Genomic DNA, 14,259 nt, shown 5'->3' with positions numbered 1-14,259 from the left:
TGAGGAATATGTGTCTACAAAGCTATGCAATATGCCCTCAGCCTGTGTGTGTATTTTGCCATCATCCGATTGGATCCGTAGCACAGCCGAGTGACTCTTGCCTTCAGCTAGCAAGACGGTATCCTGTGTAGCTTCAAACTCTGTCTCAAGCTCTCTCATGCGTTTTAACGTCGTTTTATCTGGTGTCGGATGTCTTTTAGTATGCCAATGGTAGTTGTAATACAGACCCCCCTTATAGTGGCTTTGAAAGCCTCCCAGAGAAGCACCGGGTCATCTACCACCGGTTCGTTTATGTGAATAGTATAGTATCATCATACACATTATCAGTAAGTGAGACCCTGAGCTGATGGTGAGCAGAGACCTGGGGGTGATGGAGGAGTGCGCGCTGGGGTGGAGGGGGCGCTACGTGGCCCTTGTGTTGAGCGAGGCGCAATGGGGTGGAAGGACCTGGAGGTGGTGGGGGGGGCAATGAGTAGAAGGGTGAGAGCCTGAGCTGATGGTGAGTGAGCGGGGCACCTGGGGGTGATGGAGGAAAGCGCGCAGGGGTGGAGGGGAGAGGGGGCGCTACATGTCCATACTGCTGAGCACGGCACTATAGGGGTGGAAGGACCTGGGGGCGATGGAGGGGTGAGGGTGTGAGAGGTTGAGCTGACAGTAATGGTTATTTGAGGGTTTAACCCCTGGGCTGACTGAGGGCCCGGGATGAGGGAGGGGAGTCCCCTTGAGACATCGGGAGCACTGTTTACAATGAGGATTGGAGTCGTGTGGGTGTGGGCAGGGGGTTGCGTAGCTCCTAGTGTGCGCTCATGCCATAGTCACTAAAGTGTCAGAGAATGGAACAAGGTTCTGGAGAAATGTTTTTATAATTAACACATGTATAGCGCCCATTGCTTAATTTGTGAATACGCCCCCAGCCCAAAGGGTTGCTCAGAAGCCCTCAGCGAACCGGGCCTGTCTGCTGCTTGTGAACAGCACTTGTGCAGCTGACCTTCTGCCCTGATTCCTCACCTTGACAAACATCCTCGACCAGCACTCTTTCCACCTTCCGCAGGGATTCGCTGTCTCATGCAAATACTTTTCGAGACTTGTTTTTGTCGCTTACCAAGTAATCCGCACAAACCTGTAATTACAGCGCAGTTACCTGGCGCTCGTTTACCGGGGAGTCCCCAGGGCTGGCTGCGATGAAAATGTAATGTAATGTAATGTATGTGTTCTTGTAAAGCGCACTGCTGCCTTGAGGCGTCGTGGCGCTGTAGATCGCTGGGGAACCCGTCCTGGCTATCCCTGTGAGATGGTCCCTACTGGGTATCTCCAAGGTGAAACCAGGCATCCCCGGCGAATGTGGGGGGCCGTTGTAGAGATGAGGCAAGCTAATGCCCAGAGTTGCCGAGTGTGATCCCTGGTTATAGTAGGCACCGAGGCGAGAATTATCGAGTCCGCTGACCCTGGTCCACGACCCTGCCGCGTCGGGAATTGAACCCTGGTCCCTAGCCGTTCTCTGCTTCCGGGTCTGCCGCCTCTAACCAGTGAGCCACACCACTCCACAACAGGCCCGGGCTATTTATTGCCGGAGTAAATGAGAAATATATCATTTACCGTGCTCCCAAGTGCCCCGACATACCTTGGGGACCGGATCACTGACAGCTAAACAGAAAGCAGCTCAGTATCCGGGCTGTGACTGAGAGGGCGGGGGCTGCCCGCGCATGCGCGCTATTTGTAATGAAAAGGGAGCCCCGGTGCCAAAGCGAAGTGCGGCAGCTGAAGTCCTGGGTCCCAGGAGGGGGCCCGGGTGAAGACCAGTGGATGGCACTGCGGGGCTCCCATACCTAAGGGGAGAGCCCCGCGTCGTGCTGGCAGAGGAGCTGGAGTGCCCTGCGGAGCTCCCATGAACAAAGGAACCCCCGTGTGTGCCAGGTGATGCAAAGATAAGAGCACCGTGAGGTAAGGGGAGAGAGGGGGGAGGGTGTGTGTGTGTGCATGCGCGCAAGTGTGTCTGTGTGTTATCTACCAATGTGGGACAGGAGATGTGCACGGCGTTTGGGTGAACGTGCGCGCTCACATGGGCGATTCTCCTGCACGTGCCCATCCCCTATCTCACATTGCGGCACCAGGGGGTGGGGTGGGGGGTTGTGGTGTGTGTCTCTATGTGTGCGTGCGTGTATGTGCGCTCGTGTCTCTCTGTGTGTGCGCTTGTGAGTGTGTGTGCGCATGCGTGTGCGAAAGCAGGGGGGGTGTGACTGTGTGTGTTGGAGGCTTTCAAGGGAGACAGGAGACGGTGAACGCGCGCGCGACCTGATCCGATTCCTGAGACTGCGCATGCCCATCTCTTGTCTCCCTTTTGGCTCCTTGTAAACAGAGCCGACAGCTATAGGTCTCGCGCTGCGACAGGGCTTTCGCACTGTATCGCAGGTGCGAGACCTAAAAAAGCATTTGCAATGCAATTGCGACGGAGATGATCAATATTCAGCCCATAGTTGGTCCATGGTACCTACTGAAGATATACAGGCATACTTCCACATTCATCCAGTGCCTATTTCTATATAGATGCACTGTCTAATTTTTAACATAATTGTACAACAGTTGCTACATCGTAAGGACAGACCAAAAGAGTAACATCAATGTAATTGTTGTCACATAGTTTCACAGTTAAAACGTAATCATTATTTTCATGGCCGAAGAATTTGTGTCCTCATTAGTTCTACATCAGAGCTTCAGAGGTAAATGTCATGCACTGCGAGGGTTAACCCAGAGAGCTGCAGCTCACATTCTCCTGCTTTCACTTTTGCTTTTCTACACAGTTCTCTGGCCACTGTCACAGAACAATTAATGATGCATAAAATGACAAAAACCACAGCCAGCTCAGGAGACCTCATTTTGTGCTTGTTAAATTGTTTTGAGTGTGTTGGGTTTATATGTTTTAAAATTAGCTGAAAATAGACTTGTTAGTCCAAGCATTGTTCATGGTGTTGCATGGTCCGGTGTTCTTGTATTTCTTTCGTTAAAACTCTCTCACAGAATAAAAACCAACAATGTTTCTTTACTTTTAGTCCACTTTGTGCTAGTCTCCCAATGGGTTTCGTGATATTTCATGTTTTTCCTAGCTGTAGGGAAATAAACAATAGCACAGAATAGACATGTTCATTGATGGTGATGGAGTGCTCGCTGATTTTATTTTAGGTTTGAAGACTGACAAGAGCTTTTTTCACGTTCACTGCCATGATATGGTTTTTCTCCTGTGTGTCTTCGCTGATGAATCCTTAATATTGAAGTATCACGAAGGCTACTTCCACATTCACTGCAATGGTATGGTTTTTCTCCAGTGTGTGTTCGCTGATGTCTATGTAGGTCTGATAAGCGACAAAATCTCTTCTCACATTCTTTGCACTGGAATGGTTTTTCCCCAGTGTGTGTTTTCTGATGCCGCTTTAGGTGCGATAATTTATAAAAACTCTTCAGACATTCACAGCAATTATATGGTTTTTCCCCTGTGTGTGTTTGTTGATGATACTTTAATCCTGAGGAGGAACTAAAACTACTTCCACATTCACTGCAATGATATGGTATTTCCTCTGTGTGTGTTCTCTGATGCTGTTTTAAGTTTGTTAATTGACTAAAGCTCTTCAGACATGCACTGCAATGATATGGTTTTACTCCAGTGTGTGTTCTCTGATGACGTTTTAGGTGTGATAATCGATTAAAGCGCTTCAGACATTCACTGCAAGGATATGGTTTTTCCCCAGTGTGTGTTTTCTGATGCCGCTTTAGGTGCGATAATTTATAAAAACTCTTCAGACATTCACTGCAATTATATGGTTTTTCCCCTGTGTGTGTTTGTTGATGATACTTTAATCCTGAGGAGGAACTAAAACTACGTCCACATTCACTGCAGTGGTATGGTTTTTCACCAGTGTGTTGTCGATGATGTACCTTTAATGTTGATGAGTCACTAAAACTACTTCCACATTCACTGCAATGGTATGGTTTTTCCCCAGTGTGTGTTTTCTGATGCTGCTTTAGCTGCCATAAGTTATAAAAACTCTTCTGACATTCACTGCAATGATATGGTTTTTCACCTGTGTGTGTTTGGTGATGATGCATTAATACTGAAGAGGAACTAAAACTACTTCCACATTCACTGCAATGATATGGTTTTTACTCTGTGTGTGTTCTCTGATGCTGTTTTAAGTTTGTTAATTGACTAAAGCTCTTCAGACATTCACTGCAATGATATGGTTTTACTCCAGTGTGTGTTCTCTGATGACGTTTTAGGTGTGATAATCGATTAAAGCGCTTCAGACATTCACTGCAAGGATATGGTTTTTCTCCGGTGTGTGTTCTCTGATGCTGTTTTAGGTGTGATAATTGATTAAAGCGCTTCAGACATACACTGCAAGGATATGGTGTTTCTCCAGTGTGTGTTCTATGATGTCGTTTTAGGTCTGATAATAGACTGAAGCTCTTCAGACATTCACTGCAAGGATATGGTTTTTCTCCAGTGTGTGTTCTCTGATGCCGTTTTAGGTCTGATAATAGACTGAAGCTCTTCAGACATTCACTGCAAGGATATGGTGTTTCTCCAGTGTGTGTTCTCTGATGCCGTTTTAGGTCTGATAATAGACTGAAGCTCTTCAGACATTCACTGCAAGGATATGGTTTTTCCCCAGTTTGTGTTCGCTGATGACTCATGACTTTAGATGATTCCGTAAAACTACTTCCACATTCACTGCAATCATCTGGTTTTTCCCCTGTGTGTGTTTGCTGAAGCTCTTCAGATATTCATTGCATTTGTATGACATTTCCCCTGTGTGTGTTCTCTGATGCAGTTTTAGGCTTGGTAAATATACTCTGTGTTTTATATAGCAGAACCCCCATTTCCTTTAACTTTCATTTAACTGTGCTTTTCGCTGATTGCTGTGGAATGGCCTGAAAGAGTTTAAAATACACCTCTAGCTCTGACTGGTGGTCTGATATCACTTTAGGAAGCAGAGTACTGCAGTAACCACCTCATGATCAGAGCTGGTATTGGATATGTTTACACAAGAAGTGGTTGATCAGTGTTGCCTTCATTTTCTAGAGGTCATTTCTTCATCTTAAGGCACAGAGTTGCACAGCTGAGACTCGTAGAACCACCGAATTGCCCTTGACGGTACTTCCAAGATCTGTCAGTTTATGTTCAGGTTCGGCTGCCTCTGAGGGCTCTTATGTTTTCCTGAATACTGAAACTCAATGTTTCGGACTTTGCTTTTGTAGATTTACAGTATTATCTTCATTATTCCTAAACATTTTGTGCATTCAAGGATTGTTTTCTGTTGGATGTAAAGAGATTTAAATTACTCATATGGAAAATACCGGAATGTGCATATACAATTTTTAGTTGATTGTAAAAGCATCTAATTTATTGCTATTGTTGAAACTTATCAAGACATATTTAAGACACATTTAGCCATACAGAGATATTTGCATAAAAGTTTCTTTGAACATGCCACAAACTTATTTATTTCAGCAAAGGTGTTCATAGAGTAACTTTGCAAAAAAGGGCACTCGCATAGCACACATATACTAGTTACAGATTTAGGTAGATGCATATGGTCAAAGTTTTGTTAAAACAAGAACAGCTCTTGGAGTAAAAGATGGATCAGGAACACTCAAGACAGCAAGGTGGGCAAAAGGAAGTTGTGCCATACATCAAATCTTATTGTTCACGGAGGTGCCTGGCTCCATTCACTACTAAATCCTAACTCTTTTTTCAGGAGGATTCCCCTGGCTGTTGTCTCAAGGCCTGGTTAATGGGGGCCTTTTGTGCGCTGATTGTGTTTGGGGCCCTTGTGGCATAAAGGGGCTCTATCGGGGCCTTGTAGGCACTGCATCATGTATCAATTCTCTCCCCATATAAAGTCCCTTCCCAATCTAAAATGGCGGCGCCTCTAAGACTCTAGGAATATAGATATCGACATAGGACTTTGCATGTCCTTCTTATGTACATGAAAGAAGGACTATCATGTTCTATAGCTTCAAAGTATTTCCACGGTGGCGGCCATCTTAGAATGATGTTGTTTACTAATTCTGCTTAGATTTCCAGACTGGCTCGGTCTATCGAATTTCCAAGTGCATCCTAGGCCACTGTTCATTCTATCCCCCCTATCCCTCTAATCTGGATTCTGTCTTCCTAATTGCATAATCTAGTTTGACCTAATGTATTTCAACTTCCCCTTTTTATATTCGCAGATGAGCCCTCTCCTGAGGATTTTTAGTTTTCCACCTAGTAATCACATGCATATAACGCTGGGAAGCCTAAAACAGAAAGAGTACCTTCTCTCTTGACATCTTCTGTCATTATGCTGCTGTTTAATGGGCTGTCTTTGTAGAACGGAGTCATCCAACTTTCCTCCAGCCACCCCATGATTTGCCCCATCCCTTCCTTCCTTCCTTCCTTCCTTCCTTCCTTCCTTCATCTGACCATACCCCCTTCTCCTCCTATCCCCTCAGCTTCCCCCCACGTGAGCATTGAGTACCCCGGTCCCTCCCCTCTTTCCACTCTGAAAATTTGGTGCCCTTAGCCATGGATTACCTTTCTCTGTGTGAAGCAAGCACACAATGTTACTCTCATCTTGGTACAGTGGTAGTCTAAACGCTGAAAGATGCAATCTAAGATTGAGCGAAGTGTCATGGAGATTCTCTTCCTTGCTCGAACACCTCCAGCACCTGAGATCTCTAAGAATCATTTACAACAAACACATGCATAGCTCAAAAGCAAACTTCCTTAGGAAACTGATAAACAATGCCAGGAATCGACCTAAAAACTGTTTGAACTCGTTAAATTGCAATCTAACAGGAAACCCAACCTCCTTTCTGGGTCTTATCTGCAGCCTAACTGCGAAGAACTTGCCGCCTTCTTCCTGGGAAAGACGAACAAAATTGAAAGTGACTTAAAGACTGCATTGGATCTCCCCCCGATGCTTTCACACGTCAGTCCCCTCTCACCTGTGTGGCCTGAGCGTCCTACACACACCCCCAAAAATATTGCTGCATGGTGTTCATTCAAATCCTTTGATGAAACAACCATACTAAAAATCCTGTCAACACTTAAACCTTCAAAGCACTTCAGCGATCCGCTTCCTTCAAATCTCTTAATTGAGATTAAAACCTCTCTTCTCCCACTCTGGACCAAAATAGTAAATGATTCATTAATTCAAGGCAGCATAACAGACTACCTCAAGTCTGGACAGATAACCGCCGTTCTGAAAAAACCCACAGCAGACCACACTGATCTACATAACTTCCGCCCTATCTCTAGCATCCCAACTCTTTCAAAGCTCCTCTAGAAATGTGCCCATACCCAGCTATGCAAACACAGAGCAATTTCAACTCTTAAATCAATACCAATCTGGATTCCTTCTGGGACGCAGCACTGAATCAGCCATGACTCACATAGCTGACGATGTGTTACACAATGCTTGATCAAATTTAATCCTGCCTTTTAAGCGTCCTTGACCTGTCATCAGCATTTGATGACTTCAAGTCAGTTGCTCAAGCCCTAGTGTTTTCCAGGCTGGACTGTGGAAATGTAACCCTTTGCGGCCTTCCTAGGTCAAAGTACCCCCCTTAATGCCTCCCTTAACTCAGCTGCAAGGCTTATTACTGGATCTGAATGAAATAACCACATCACACCGTTTTTGAAATCACTAAACTGGCTCCCTTACGAGGCACATATACATTTTTAAATTGCCTGCAGGACACACAAAGCCATACACTCCAACACCCCGAGGTACATTGCACAAAAACTGGAGATGCCTGGTGACTCTAGAACCTCAGGAAGCACCACATGCAGAAATTCAAGAAGAAACACTTACATGGCCCAATTTGAGGCACCATACGTGATGAATTTGAGAGAATGGATACATGTGAAGTTATATTGCCGCTTCATCGATGATATCTTCTTAATTTGGGACGACACTCAGGAATCATTGGAACACCTAATCAGAACTCTCAACCAAGTTGAGGCAAGAATACAATTCATATACAAAATAAGCAAAGAAGTAATTGATTTCCTGGACGTCAGGATAACTAAGACAGATAATGGATTTGACACGGAACTGTACACAAAGTCCACAGACCGAAACAGTGCACTCAGTTACACCAGCTTTCACCCAAGGAGTCTAATAAGGAATTTACCGCTATCACAATTTATTCGGATCAAACGTATATGTTCCAATACACAAACGTGTGAAAACACCTTGGAAAGACAAGTCCAAAAATATGAGGAGAGAGGATACCCAAAGGCCATACTTCAAGAGCAAATACAAAAGGTCTCATTAATGAACAGAACAGAATTGTTGAAACCACGGACAAAAAATCAACAAAACAGAATGGTATTTGTAACAAAATACACAACCCAATCACACAGAATCAGATACATCATCAACAAAAGATGGGAACTATTATCTATGGAGCAAGACTTTAATGGATTATTTAAAGAGCCTCCATTACATGCATACACCAGAGGATTGAATTTAAAAGAAAAATTGAAATTCAAACAACAGCCATCATCAACGACAATAAACAAAGGAACAACACGCTGTCTCAATTGCATTAATTGCAACAACGTAATAACAGGAAGTTCATGCACTCACCCAACCTCAGGAAAACTGATCCAGTTAAAACATACCAGTGACTGTAATTCACAGAACGTTGTGTACGGGATTAAGTGTCCGTGCGGAAAGATTACATCGGGAAGACGGAACGGAAAATAAAAGTTCGAATATCAGAACATAAAAGCCGAATTCGCAACAACTCCCTAACTTCACCATTGGTACACCATTGAACACAAGAGAAACACAGTATCTCTCAACTTAGATTCCTAGTTTTGGAACAGGTACCCTTAAAACAAGGAGTTAACAACCATCAAAAACTATTGCAGCGTGAACTTTTTTGGATCAAATATCTTAATACCATGGTACCAATAGGCCTTAATGATAAATATTATTTAGCGTGCTTTCTGTAGGGTCAGTAGATGAACTGAATAGCAATTGAGGTCAGGGAGGCATAACTCAACGTGATTTTCTGATTTTTAAACTCATTAACCAAATGTCAATGTGACCATAATGTAATATCTTGGACAAACCTGCTATCAACTGTATGTATATAATAACATGAGGTAACCTGACAACAACGTTATACACTTAAAAAACACATACAGATTCCTTCTGTTTCACAGGCTATCACTAGATTATACAATAAGTCAAGCAGCCAGCTGTATAACATTCATGATCAATCATGATAGTGTTAGAAACAGTTAACCACACAACAGAACGAGTGTTTGATCTCTTTAGAGTGTTGATAACTTTATATTATCCGGAACGCTTAGTTTTTTACAAATAATATCCAGGAATTATAACTAATATCTGGAAAGGCAGCACGAGTTTCTGAATCCTGTAATAACAAATTGTTGTAGCGGGTTTCATTAATGGCAGCAGAATTAGGACCACTCTAAGATGGCGCCTAACGGAGCGTGGTGAACAGAGAGATACCAACAGATAGTCCGACTTTTATTTCCACCATCACGGAGTTGTCCCGGAGTTTTGCGGAGTGATTTTAAACTCAGTTATTCTCGACACACGCTGATGTGAAAACAACTAACTAGGTTGCGTTTTTTGTTGAGGACGGAAGAAGGCTTTAACAGGTATGAGCAGTATGCGTAACGCGGTTATTCAGAGTAATGAACTTGGTAGCACCTAGAGATGAAGGGTAACTGACGGTTATTATTGTTTGTTCTGGTTTCCTCAGATACGAGTTGGAAACGGAAGATAAGGTAAAGTCGGCTTTTTGTCGAGAGTTGATTAAAGCTCATAATTTATAACAATACGGTGCTAAGGCATTTTTCCGTTTGTTGTTTCAGAGATTTTTGGCACATTAACATAAGGTACGTTGCCCATTGAGTGGCTGGCTATTCAAAATAAGTTAATAACAATAAGGTGTTAAGGCATTTCCCGGTTGTTGTTTCAGAAATTATTGGCACAATAGCAGAAGGTACGTTGGCTATTGAGTGGTTGGCTATTCAAAATAAGTTTAACACATTATACCTGGTCAATTAAAGAGATGTTTGAATTTTGTTTTACCAGAAGCATTGTGTTCAAGGCGGAGCATTGCATTCATACGTCACATACCAGCAACATTAAGGTACGCTAGCTAATATATTTTTAACTAAGTGAACCCCCAAGAACTAATATAGTCAACACACTTACACCATGTTTTTTAATTTTATTTTCTGCAGAATTTCCCCTGATGAAGGCACTCCAATAGTGCTGAAATGCATTGGGCTCAACCAAGGAACATTGATTATATGAGTCATGTACAATATTGAAAATGTTGAAAAATTTGAAGAAATGAAATATGCATTGAAATAATGTATTCAAAAGCAAGTTGTTATGAAAATTGTGAATAACAAAACTATAGTTTACATGATGAGGTGAACATGAGCACAAATTTAAAACTTAAGTAAAAAATAAGACATACTGTTGGTTTAAATTGTGTTTAAAAACGTAAAAATAAAAAGGTGCGTAGCACCAAGTGAACAGTGCGCGAATGGGTGGGTATCAATATCCATCATAACGAATCATGATGCCAGCTTCTAACATATGGTGTGGGAGTACCTCAAGCCATGACTACAGGTGGTATGGCTTGAAGTTACAGCCACTATAGCGGAACTCGCAGACCATACATGGTCACCTACTCCTGAATCCTGACTGCTAGGCCTTTGACCTAAAGTAAAGAGGGGGCAAATACTTACACCAGTTTACAGACCTTGCATAAGTACTTTTTAAGAATATGACTCGTTAACGAGTCATTACATCGCGTGGCATTACAACACGGTCGTTACAACAACCGTTTTGTTGCCACGCAATGCCATTACTATGCAAGTCATTACATCGGCTTGCAGTAGATGGCGCGCTAACATTAGAAATGTATAATTTACTACTCCAACTCCAGTCTACGTAACAGTAGGGAAGGTGTTGGAATAGTAAACTATACTATTCCTTTTGTTAGAGCGCCATCTACTGCAAGTCGTTGTAATGACCTGCCTTGTAATGGCATTGTGTGGTAACAACGCAGTCGTTGTAACGACCACGTTGTAATGGCATCACGGTGTAATGACCGCAATGTAAAGGTCGTTTCCCACTTTTCAAGCGCCAAATAGAAATGTCTTGGAAAGCAGGCTCTGTGCTGGACACCAAGAGGCAGCTGCATACTCTCCTGCACTGTGCAGGACCAGAGGCCAACACACTACACATGCTACTCACTGGAGGAGTGGGGAGAGTGGATGTGAGGGAACTGTGATATGTATATCTTAGCATAGAAGCCAAAAACGATATTCAACCACAATGAAGGGACTATGTCCGGGACCTCATGAATGCATCACTTCTGTACAATTGTACCTAAGTATGATGTATATCATCCTGTTCATCTGATCTCTGTGCCCCTGTTGATCTACCCATATGTGTTCCCTGCAGCATCCCCCTTACACCTACTTCCTTATAATTTATTATTTTATTGACGCACTGTCTGCTATTAGGATTGGCATGTTTTGTAGTCCTCACCGTCCTCCTTGCCTTGTGATCATACTTTACTGTAATGATGAAAGGATCACCAAAGGCTGGATATATCAAGTGAAGTATTTATTGGTCACAGCTGTAGCAGGTCCTGAGTAACTGAAGATACATAGAATGTCTCAGGCAGGTAAAGCATTGCACATTCTAGACTCAGGTGACATGGGCATATGACATGGCTGATGACACAGTCCAGCCAGATCACCACATTTACCTTAGTAGATCTTGCTCTGAGACTGATGTAAATGGCAATGCTGCCCAACCATGATCGGTTTACATATGTCACATATATGTTATGTTATGTTATGTTATTTTTATTTGTACCGCGCACAGCTGCCCCAGCAAAGGGGCGCCCTGGCGCTTTGAGGAGGTAAACACAACACAGCATTAATAGCGGGCAGCAAAAAGAGAAAAGACCTAAGATGAGCTAAACAAATAAAAAGGTCTTGATAGCCCGTCTAAACTGAAAGAGGTCATCGATGGCCCGGATTTGTGGAGGGAGAGAGTTCCACCAGCTCGCCGCCAGGACTCGAAACGAACGGCCACCAATTTTGTCATTCATGCTCCCTGTAACCTGTATTCCTCAATTCGTTTTTCTTGTTGATTTTTTTTAAAACACCATCATTTTGAACCCATGGAAACTGAAAACAGAACAACCTACGCATCTTGTTTTCAATGATCATTATCAGAGAAGAGGACTTGCTGCATGCACAGGAGGATTAACAACGAGACCTAGTGTGCCATGATAGGGCACCAGGTTCAGTTTTCCGTAGTCATGTATTCCAATGGGCTTTGGGAAGTGCAGTCTTTTTGTAACTGTGTTTAACTTGGATGCTGATAAAGCAAGGGATGAAATGCAGAATATTTGAGACTTTCTAAATCTTTAAACTTAGGAAATCTACATTCTGAGCGGGCACACAACGTGAAGTGAGTGAGCACTTGGATTAGAACAAACAGATGGCACCTCTCTCATCTTTTGCTTCCTATATACACGAAGCAGCCTTCCCCTCACACCAATTCTGACCCACTGTGGGAGTCTCAAAGGGAAGAGGACCAACCAGGCGATGACGCTGGATAACGACGGCCTAATCCTTGCTGACAGACACAGAGGTGAGGAGTGGGGGGAGTGGCATTGATCAAGCCCTGCACCGCAACAGAGGCAACTAATTGCCCTGGGGCAGAGACTGAGGACGTGTGAGTGCCCAAACAGCAAATACTCATGCTGGCTATTGGATTGCCAATATTGTGAAGGGGAAGGTTGCAGGGGGGCAGGGACAGATAGATAAATACACCAAACAAGTGGCACATGGCGGGTCCGTAGAGGGAGAAGCACAGGGCCTCCCATACTACCACAGGAAGTGACAGTTTCCACAGCAGCAGTACTCCAGGTGATCAAAGACAAACACAAATACTTGACAGACAATATTTATGGGGTAGGGGTCTCATTCCTTCGTCAATACTTGTGTAACTTATCTTCGCGAGCGATGGAGGCACAGGGGCGCATTTCCTCCCTGCAAGATGTGGCAGGCACCATTACATGAGCATAAAAGACTGAATGAGCAGACAACACTCCTCGAACACTGCATGGAAGATGCAGAAGGCCAATCATGCAGAAATAATCCGTGGCTGGTGGGACTGCCGAAGGGCATGGAAGGACAACAAACCAGGGAGACTGGTTTAAAACATGAATTCCAGGCAGAGTTATATCCGTGCTTTAATATAGAGAGGACGCAGGCCCCAAGACTGCCTCCGTCATCATCTGGAGGGAAGTACCCTTTTTGTATGGTCACACCCATACGTTTTGCTCCAGATACTGTTGGTTAGGACTCTGAAAGTGCACTGGAGCAGGTTGAAATTGCTATATGTGAATTGGCATCCTCAATTGGCAATGACTTTAACCCCCTTATAAGTCCCTAGTACATGGTCCCAATGGTACCCAGGGCATGGGTGTTAAAGTAGTCACCAGGGCCTGAAGCACTATTTATGCCACCCTGAGTAGCCCAAGTAAACTACTAACAAGAGGACGGCCAATGCAGACTGCAGAAGAGAATAAACTGCTTGATCTCGACTCTGCCTTCACCATGTGTGGTAAAGTCAAACACGATTTTTAATATAGGTCTGTCACCCCTAAAGAAGGCCTCCTGAGCCAGACAAATGGCTGGGCCTGCTTTGGCCCAAGGATCTGAGTAAACTCCGAGCTGAGCAAAAGCCAGGCATCCTTCACTGCCTCGCCCACCTCCATAAAATAATGGAAATTAAGGGCACAAATGCATAGTAAGATATTATTTGACTATCTACAAAAAAATTGATGAAGCAGCAGTACCCACACCTCGGAGCAGAACTCCTTGTTTCAGGATTCATAACTTTCTCACTACATCATATTTTAGTTAGTGTATTATGAGACTAGGTGTTCTCTCCCCAAGGGTCAAAAGAAATGATCATTGTTTTACAGCGCAGTTTTATCATCCCATACTTACTACCAGTGATTAGTTTGATTTAAGTTTCCATCTGGGTCACTACACAATGGGGTTGTGAGTTGTTCTGATGGTTGGACTCAGGAACTCCTCTCACCAAGAGATATGCCACTGTGCTGTGGAAACTGTCCAGGCTAAGTATAGATTTCACAACCAGCATACTGCCCATGTCTTGCGGTGAA

The 14,259-nt window shown here is 43.7% G+C and overlaps 1 pseudogene across 1 annotated transcript in view; it reads right to left on the bottom strand.

Moving 5' to 3' along the window:
• Nucleotides 1-3,168: 3,168 nt before the first annotated feature.
• The window catches only part of LOC147738081 (uncharacterized), a 54,490-nt pseudogene continuing 43,399 nt past the window's right edge, over nt 3,169-14,259 (bottom strand). The window contains exon 2 of the transcript XR_015296415.1: nt 3,169-5,306. The product of XR_015296415.1 is annotated as an uncharacterized LOC147738081 (transcript). The remainder of the gene's footprint in view (nt 5,307-14,259) is intronic.

Source organism: Lissotriton vulgaris, chromosome 1_1 (assembly GCF_964263255.1).
Source record: "Lissotriton vulgaris chromosome 1_1, aLisVul1.2, whole genome shotgun sequence".
Lineage (NCBI taxonomy): Eukaryota > Metazoa > Chordata > Amphibia > Caudata > Salamandridae > Lissotriton > Lissotriton vulgaris.
The sequence above is the reverse complement of the archived record's forward strand: the minus strand, read 5'-3'. Positions and strand labels throughout refer to the sequence as shown.